Genomic DNA, 10536 nt, shown 5'->3' on the forward strand with positions numbered 1-10536 from the left:
CTAAAATAAATATAAGTGCCACCATAAGGGGTCACCGTGATATATTTCACCAGAACCTCTCACTTAATCTATAAATCTTGACTGTGCTTTGGCCTAATAGCCTTTCAGATATCTTCTGGAACTAAAAGGTAAGTTCTTTGCTAAGATTTCCAAAAGGCTTTTTGTATAGACTCAATAAAGCTGTTTAAGTGGAATTTGTCACTCAAGCAGATGGTAACATCAAAATGATGTGCCTCAGACAGTTTTAAAATAAAAAGCTTTACAGTGGGTTTCAAGAGTATTTGCTGGAATGGAAAGTAAATAAATAAAACGACTGCATAGATGGTCTGAAAAGAAAGATGTGTGCATTCATGGGTAGGGGGTAGCAATCCTTCCTGAGAATATGGTTGTGCCCGCAATTACCTTCCCATAATCTATTTTTAAAGCCATTTAAAGAGAAATAAAGCAATTCCTTTTAAAATCTTTTGAAAGGGCATCGTGAGTCTCCACTTACAACTGACTGCTTTTCATCAGTTGTTTTTATTATATTCTTTTGTAATATCTGAAAAACACATGGATCCTCCTGGGGAAATTTTTTACAGTGATGGGGAAAGTTATCTTTCTGTGGAAAGGGACCCATGGAAACTGCTTGTATTTCATTTGGAAAATAAAATGTGTTCTGTAGTGCCAAAATATCGGCCCCTAACTGCCAGCCCTTTGGATGTTTTCTTTTTTGTATGTGTGATTTCTATATACAGAGAGTCACTTGGTGCAGTGGCTAAGGTGCTGGCTGCCCTAAACACCACTAGACTGTGAGTTCTAATCCTGCCTTAGGCACAAGAGCTGTTTGGGTAACTTTGCTCCACTCCCTCTTTCTTAGCCCAACTCACTTCACAAGGTTATTGTGCGCAAAATAGAGGATAATTGTTTATGTCTGCCACCTTCAGTTACAAATATAGCACTATAGGCAGGATAAATATATAATAAATAAACAAATCTTGTCTATCTATTTCTCTAGAGAACACCATTCCCCTTCAGCTATAGTTGGCCTCTCTCCTGTTTCTTTTCCAAAAGGTCCTAAAAACATGGTTTTATTAGCTAGCTTGTGGGACCGTGAATGGAGATGGAGCTAATCAAGTGATTAATTTGATTATTTAAGTATTGCTGCTCTCCGGGGACAGGGGGGAGTTTGGTTTTTTATGGTGTTTTATGCTGTGATTTTTAATATTGTAGGCCTCCAAGAATCACCTATGTGTCAATTGGGCAGCCAGGTAAATTTGTTTAATACATACATACATATTTTTTTGTGAAATCATTTCCATGTATTGTGTAACCTGCTGCATTAACAGCATTCCCTGGCTGGTTGGCTGGTTGGGGACTTCCTCCTGGAATTGCGTCAAGAAGGGGCCCTAGTAAAGATTGGTGAGAAAATATAGTCTCTATCAGGGTGGAATTGGACAACTCGCTACAGCCAACTCACGATAGGACAGCTCTCTGTGGGACAACTCGCGGTGGGATATTTCAACAACTCCATTTAATTATTTAAATTAATTTTTAAAAATCTTTTAATTTTTGTCATTCACATTTTATTTTGTGCTTCTATTTTGGCATCTTTTCTTTAATGATTCAATTGGATTATTTCTTCAATATTAGTATAACTCTTGGCCCATGGAAAGTTGTCCTGTATCAAGTGGCAAGTTGTCCTGTAGCAATTTTGCCATGGCAGGTTGGCTGCAGAAAGTGGGCTATACACCCCAGTAGGTGCAGTTAAGTCAAAGTTCTGAGAAGAACAACAGATTTAAGCAGCTGAGGGAAAAAAGGACTAAGAAGGAGTGAACAGAATGAAGCCGCTATAAGGAAAAGAGGTTGCACTCCTTTGGAAAGGGAGAGAGAGGTTACCACCCAAGGAAGGCAGGACAATTATATCTCAATGTAGAGCAGGGGCCTTCAAACTTGACAGCTTTAAGACTTGTGGACTTCAACTCCCAGAATTCCTCCTCCAGCCATTCAGGAATTCTGGGAGTTGAAGTCCACAAGTCTTAAATTTGCCAAGTTTGAAGACCTTTGGCCAGGATACAAGACTGTATTCTGGCTGCCAAGAGAGGTGGACTCGATAGGTCTCTTACTAGCCAAAAAGGACAGTCTTTGAGACATTTTTTATCTTGAACAACACTGCTCACCATAAGATTTAATGTTTTATATTATGGTGTAGTTTAATTTGATTTTATCTTAGCAGCCAATATGTTTAATTAAAGCCTATAACTCCCTCCTAGGTGTGTTGTTGTGTCTGAGTCAGATCGGGCTGGTCACTGGGGGAAGGATTAGAAGAACCCAGTTGCCATCAGCCCTTTAAGGAGAAATGCAACAATTATATTCCAAATATTAGAATTTCTAAATAAACCTGCTGGATGTATATGTTCTCATACAGTGAATAGGAAGTCTAAAAGAGCAGCACTATGTTCACGAATATGAACTTTGATCCAGGTCCTTCCTAAATAATATTCTTTGGCATGACAGCCTTTGTCTATTTAGCCAAAAAGGTTTTCTACTGAAAATACCCCGTTTTCCTGAAAATACAACCTACCCTGAAAGTAAGTCCTAGCTTGATTTTTACACATGTGCCTAATATAAGTCCTACCCCCAAAATAAGCCCTAATTAAGATCCCGCCCACTCCAGAGTGCACAGGCAAAAATTAAGCTAGGTTGGGGATGGGGGAGTAGAGCTGCCTTACTACTTATCTTTAGACAGTTGTTTAGACTTGCACACCCTAACACCTGCCTTGCCGGTCCATTTCTTCTGCAGCCAGCAAGGCTTTCCTGAAAGCTTCTGTAGCTGATCACAAAACTCTGGATTGATCCAGAGCTCTCTTATAGGCTGCAGAGGCCTTCAGAAAAGCCTTGCCAGCAGAAGAAGTTACTGAAGGCCTCTGACAGCGAAAAGGAGGCCGGAAGGAAGGGTGACGGATGCATGTGAGGTTAGTCAGTGGATGACATCACCTGAAAATAAGACCCGGTGCCTTCTTTGGTGGCAAAAAATATATATAAGACAGGGTCTTATTTTCAGAGAAACACGGTAGCAGTGGCTCTTTGAAGAATTAAACATGAATTTTGTTACCTATGTGTTGCCATAATAGAACTCTCATGTTCTGCCACTCATTTATGACCCTTAGTGTTGCACATGATGTATTTTCCAAGAGATATCAGAGCTGGAAGAGAAAAAAAACACTTTCATAATCTTGAAACTGCCACAGAGCAGTTGTTTGTGCTAAACATAGAACACACAATTTACAATTACAGGTATCCCTTGACTTATGACCACAATGAATACAACGTATCTACTGATAAGTGAGACATTTTTAAAGTGAGATTTATGAAGGCTATCTATGCCTAATGGGTCCCAATAGAAGGATGAAACCAGTGCCACTGGTCAATAACGAATAACAAATATAATAATTTACAAGAAAGGCTTTAATCTCCCCTTTCTCCATTGGAGGAAAGTCTCTAGTTTGAGACCCCAACATTAACATATTTTCGGGGAAACACGGTATGAGTGTAATCAATCAAGGAAAGGCACAATTTCTGTCCTATTTAAAGGATTGCTGAAATATTTACCTTCATCCACAATTTGGTTTTCTATACTTAAGAATTAACTATCCAATCACGTATTGTGTTTTAGCTTTTTCTTTAGTACAAAATATCAGCTTTGCTGCTTTGCATCATTCCCATTTCTATTAGGAAATAAATCTGAGTTCAGTGAATATTATACCATCGTCGTGCAGATAGATGACAGCCTAAATGATGAATACAGGTGCTAATAACGTAGCTCAACAATTGCTTTCCAGGTTTCATTTTCTATATAGACCTGCACAACAAACCTACTTAATAGCTGAATACAATTAAACATAGAGAAGGAAATCTATTTCTCATTTTTGATATGCCTAATTGCCTAAAACCATCTTCAAAATTTGCCGTTGCCTTTTATAATTAGATCTTAAAGTCTTTAAAGCATGTCCCAAGCAGTAATTATTACTGAGGAACAAATACTGAATCACAGAGATTGCTTTCATCAAATTAGCTGAATTATTGATATGGGTAGGGAAAAACAGTTAATGTTCCGTCATTTACACCACAAGAGGTAAGTAACCACAGTGGGTTTAATGGGATTTGACTGATTTCAGTTGATTCTCCCTGAGTCTATGGAGACTACGTTTCAACCTGTCAACTCCAGTTTTTCATACACACAACAATTTTTGCTGCACGTACCTTGGATTTGACTTAAGTTCTCTGGAGAGCCAAATAAGGCCGCTTGAAGATATTTCACTTGTCATTTTTAATAACCACCGGGAAGATGGAATTGTATCTCTTTATGGAGAGATTGAATTTCAGTTGATAGAGCAAGTGTGCAACTTAAAGTCCCTTGTAAGTCATTTATTATTTTACCTACTAAGTTGCACTGCTGAGAAATGAATACATATCTGGGTAGTAGTGGACATATATTAAAAGCTTTTTTTTTTTTTAAATGCAATTTACCAGGTGTGTATTCTTACAACTTGTAGATGTGTGGTGAGACACATTTTTGAAACTTTATAGATGAAATCAAGCCAAGTAACAAAGCCTAATTTTCTAATCTAAACACTTTTATTATGGGAGTTCTTGAAATATAATTTGAACACTACCAAAAACAAGCTAATGGGGGTCAATAGAGCCTATAAGATACATGTTTATTCTAAAAATTGACAGTGTCCACTAGCACTAGAAACAGAGCTAAGTCCAGTAAAAGCACACTACATTTGCAGTATCTATGCCAATATAGCCATCAAAGCATAGAAGAATCTTTTATTTTTCTTTTGTCTACCTGCCATGTTGCCTATATCAGAGGTCTCCAACCTTGTCAACTTTAAGACTTGTGGACTTCAACTCCCAGAATTCCTGCTTTACTGGCTAAGGAATTCTGGGAGTTGAAGTCCACAAGTCTTACAGTTGACAAGGTTGGGGACCAGTGGTGGGATTCAATTTTTTTTATTACCGGTTCTGTGGGTGTGGCTTGGTGGGCGTGGCAGGGGAAGGATACTTAAAATCTCCAGTCCGAGGTATTTGCCGGTTCTCCGAACTACTCAACATTTCCGCTACTGGTTCTCCAGAACTGGTCAGAACCTGCTGAATACCACCTCTGTTGGAGACCCTTGGCCTGTATGATCACAACATGCTCCATTGAAAGAATATGCCAGGGTTCCAAGTAACATACCCACAGCAAGCCAAACTCCAAGGCAGGTCAATTCCTCAAAGAATATTTTTATTTGATATGTCATATTGGCACAGGCTGGTAAAAACCGACTCTGAACATTCCCGTGGTTTTCACCTAATTAAAAGTTGTTAGGGATAACATTGTTTACCCTAACTGGTTTGGGTAAAAATAATAAATATGGTATCATGGTTTGTTAGTTAAAGTGTGTGTGACTTTAACAGCAAGAATGTAATTAAGGGTGTGGTTGTAAAAGCACTATATAAGAAGCGAGGCAATTGCAGCTCACTCTCTCTGGCTTACTGATCCCTAATTACTGGATGGATTGATGACTGCGTTCTTGCTGGAGCACGGGGAGAAAAAGGGAGTGTTGATTTTCTCAACGGAGAGAAGATAAAGATTGGACTGATTTATTGTAAGTGAACTGACATTGGCTATTCAACACGGACTTTGCAAATAGAGTATCCCCGACAAGACTTGACTGAAATTGATATATGACTAATGGACCGTTTATTATGACTATGCTATAATTCTTAAATGGAATAAACTATATTTTTGATAGCACAAGCGTATCTGTATTTTTACTGCGTGTTAACTAGAAAACTTATCTCACACATTTACCTGTCTTCCTATCTGACTTCGCTGCACGTCCTGTTTAGTTTGTTTTCCTTAACACCCGTTGGGGAATCCAGGCTTAATCCCCTCCAGGTTTTTTCCCCTCCCCAAACAATCCATCACATGGTCCAATCAAGGCATAAATAAATGTGAAAAGTACATTTTAATTTAAGTCAACATACTTTGTGAAAAATACCCGAAGGCCAAATATTTCATATGATTTAGAAAGGGAGATCATGTTTGTTTCTTACAAAATTGAATGCCTGGCTGTGGGTTCTGTACCCATTTCTTTTCCATAAATTACTTTCTCGTCTGCTTAAAATATTTTTTCTTTTAACACAGATAGTCAGGGTAAGTGGTTTAACTGTCTTTGCCTGTATATTCTTTTTAGTGTTTCTAAAAATGAATCTTCATTCTCATAGTATGAGTGCCTTCCATTTGTATTTTGGAGAAAAGGAGAAATATAATGTCATTGATTTGAAGAAGCACTCATAAGTAAATTTATTGAGGTCTACCTTCCCCTATGAAATAACAAGGCAGAGATCATTCTTAGGGGCACTGGGAAAAATTATTGCAAGGATCCTAATAAGAAGTAAGAGCATTAATGTAAACCAGATAATCTCTAAATAGAGACAGAGTTTTAAAAGGAAGAAACTTACTCCATTCTGTCAAAACATGAAAAAAAAATCTAGTTTCATCTGAATCTCAGATTGTTTCTGGTGAACTTTACATCTTTGAATCTATATCTTTGCATCATCACCACACATTTTAACAGATTAACAGAGTTGGAAGGGATCTTCTAGGTCATCTAGTCCAACCCCCCACCCACCCAAGCAGGAGACCCTACACCTTTTCTGATAGATAGCAGTCCAGTCAGAAATCCATGTATATAATGTGGCTTGCAACATCACTAAGTGTGCTCCTGCACCAAAAAGAGTTCCACCCGGTTCCCAGAATCTGAAAAAAAGAGAGAATAACATCTAGAAATATATGTATGTGTATAGATTTATTTATTTGTACAAAATGTATATCCTTCCAAAGTCAAGGATTTAGGAACATTCGGTATCCACAAAAATCCACAATAAATCTCAATCTTCTTAAAACTCCCAAATGGCTTTCCTAAACATGTTAATTAAAATACGACATAAATAAAAACATAAGTACATATCAAAATGAAAAACAAATCAGACAGATTTGGCCCCCTTTCCTTCTCTTGGGAAACCAAAAGTGCATTTACCATTTCTTCAAACTGAACAGTAGACTTTTGGGGACCAACTGGGCTTCTGTGGGCAAGTTGAACCATATGACAAAGAATGTCTCCCTCTTGTCCTCTTTTTCCATGAAGAAGAATTCTCCAAAACAACTCTGGAACGGCTCGCACAAGTTGCATTGCTTTTACTTGATGAAGATAGCCCAGAAGATAACCGGGAACATAGTAGATAGAATCCTACATTTACATGTGTCTCTAATTTGTTCCTACAACGCTATTTAAAATACATACAAGCATTCATATGCTTGTATGCACATAGAGCTCTGTGAAATAGGGCACTTCGTCACAATCAAAATTTGGCACGGGATCTTCGTACTTCCTCCCAAGTATTGTGCTCATCTGAAACTCTGAACAGAAGGTTTTTGACAGGATAACATCCTCAACTTCAGGTAGTTTTGAATTATGTATGTCAGGGATACACAGTAACCTGCTATTAAATCATAAATAAATGGGATTCTATTGAGAATGCCCTCACATTCACCAATAGCAACCTGAGACTTAAGTCATACACATTCTGGAACTATGGAAAAAATTGTGGGGCTGGAATGCCCTGCCCAGTGCCTCCCATTACTATAAACTTCACTCTACTTGTCTCTATGGTACCCTGATACTATCATTTCCCCAGAGACCTCCCATGCCTTATCACCAGCTTAATAAAAGAGGTCTACAGTCAGCTAAGAAGCAATCGCAATATCACTCAGACTTACATACCACTTCATAGTGCTCTACATCCCTTTCTAAGCAGTTTATAGAGTCAGCAACAATCTTGGTCCTCATTTTACTGACTTCGGAAGGATGGAAGGCTGAGTCCACCTTGAGCCAAGCAGGATCGAACTCATGGCAGTCAGCAGAATTAGCCTGCAATACTGCATTCTAACCATTGCACCACCATGTCTCTATCTAAACCAGGGCTGTCAAACTCTTGGCCCATGGATGCACAACATGCTGGCCATGCTGTTAGGAATATAAGTCACCTAACAGGTATCTGGGTTAGAAATATATAAACCAGGATAAACATTTAAAAACTGTATCTTTAAGAAAATGTAAAACTGTAATTGGGTGTGGTTTTTCAAACAGCCATCAGATGGAGCCAGAAACTTGGATTGTTTTAGTCTGAGTCTCAGAAGAGAGTGTGAATGTATCTCTGTTTCCTTCTGTTGGAAAATATTGCCGTTGCTCCATTTCTTCTAATTGACTGATATTACTGGATTTAATGTAAGTCTGTTACTGAACTGTTTTTTGACACTGGACTTTGATATTTGGATTATCCCTGGATTGAAAAACTGACTGATTTACCTGTGAATGACTTTGGATTGCTTATTTTGGACTTTGCTTAAACCTTTCTTGAAGTAAAAACCTACATTTACTGTACAGTGTATCTGTGTACTGTGTGTGTATTATTCAAACACTTCTCTCAAATACGTCTCCCTGTATGTGCTCATTCTCCTAACGGGGAATTACCTCAACACACACCCATGCTTGGTTTAGTGAAGGGAAAAAAAGTCATGATGTGTCATGTGATGATTCCATGACAATGCGAGTTTAACACCCCTGATCTAAGCCAACACAGCTTCTGAACCAACAGTTCAATCCACCCCTCTCTTGTTATAACTCATATATAGGGAGCCAATATGACCAAGTGCTGTAGATCTACAGAAGGTTAATAAGATGCCTACATAAATGACATATCAGAAAGGTAACTAATTTCCATTTGTCTTAGGAGTTGCCATTCTGCGTGACATCACATTAGATACATGTTGAAATTTGTCATGTCAGCTGTCTTCGTGACATTTGTGTTTCTCCTTATTACACAGAAGAGAAGTGACAAAAAAGGATATTGTAGCTATTGTACAATATGGGAACAACTAAATGAAATTACTGACACAGAGAATGAAATACAGGCGGTTCTTATTCCCATCTTGAAACAGACTGGAACTGCTTTACTAATATCTGCAATTTATTCTGGCAGCTGTCATAGCACCTTCTGTTTGTGCTACATAGCTCTGCAATGGGGGAAAAAAACCCACTCTGGATACTGTCATATGATGTTGTTTTCAGGCTTTTGCAGCAGTAGAATTGCATGCAGGGAATCTTCCGTTTTCAGATTAGAATCCTCTGGTTTATGCAAAAAAAATGTTTTCTAGAGTTTGCTTATTGGATTTCCATTATATATAATGTTCTATTAGTTAAAATTGTATACGAGTAAGAAAGCTGTATAAGTGTGTTTTTGTTTCACTCTTTTTGTCAATCCAAGGGTGCAGTCATTTCTCCAAGTTGCACATGTCAGCTTTCTTTTGCAAGCCATATTAATATAATTTTATCCTTATCTGTAAGACTGCACCAAAGTCTGTAGCATAATTTCTTTTGCCTAATTTGTATTTTGCCTCTGTAAAAAAATATGGAAGAGCTATGCTTTCCTTATCCCTACAGTTTTCATTCAGGATAAGTTAAGGGTAGTGATTTTTCCCTCACCAGCATTCCATGACAAGTGAGGGAAAAAGCAATCACCAACTACTTTCTTAATTTTTAAGAGGATGGAAGCCTGGGTATGAAAAACCTGTGCATTCTTCTTTCACCAGAAGTCATTAAATAAAACTATTATGCTGTGTGGAAAGTTTAACAATTACCTGAAAACGAAATACATGATCTTGACTATTGTTCAATTTTGCCACTGAATTGACTGCTCTGTGATATGGGTTTTCACCTGAATTAGTTCTGATTATCTGTTATTAGAATAGAACATAACAGACGACACCATTAAAGCCAACATCTTTAACACATTCTTCGGCTCAGTATTTGTAAACAGCAATGGATCATGCCCAATATTTCCTAGCCGTACCACAGATAACAACAATGATCTAATACATATCGATTTCACAGAAGACAATGTTGAAAAAGCAATACGCAACCTCAAACCATCTCTATCTATTGGACCGGATGGAATATGTGCCTACTTCTTAAGAAAGCTATCCACTGCCATAGCCAAACCTCTAAGCATAATCTTTGAAAAATCTTTCAGAACCAGCTCCTTGCTAACCTATGGTCACAAGCCACAGTCATCCCCATCTTCAAAAAGGAGACCCAAGCCTAGTTGAAAACTACAGGCCAATCTCCTTATGCTGCGTCACCTGTAAAGTCATGGAATCAATTATTAACCAATCCATCATCCTTCACTTAGAGACAAATAACCTACTCTCCAATAAACAATTTGGTTTCAGGAAAAAACTATCCTGTAATCTGCAACTCTTACACTGCAAAAACATATGGACGACACAACTCGACCAGGGCAAAACAATAGACGTAATCTACATAGACTTCTGTAAAGCCTTTGATTCAGTGGTACACGACAAACTACTCCTAAAATAAAATCCTATGGTATCTCTGGACAACTGAATAACTGGATAGAAGCATTCCTGTCAAACAGACAACA

The sequence above is a fragment of the Notechis scutatus genome, chromosome 4, assembly GCF_049901735.1.
Source record: "Notechis scutatus isolate UNSWTSFEM ecotype Mainland chromosome 4, rNotScu1.2, whole genome shotgun sequence".
Classification (NCBI taxonomy): domain Eukaryota; kingdom Metazoa; phylum Chordata; class Lepidosauria; order Squamata; family Elapidae; genus Notechis; species Notechis scutatus.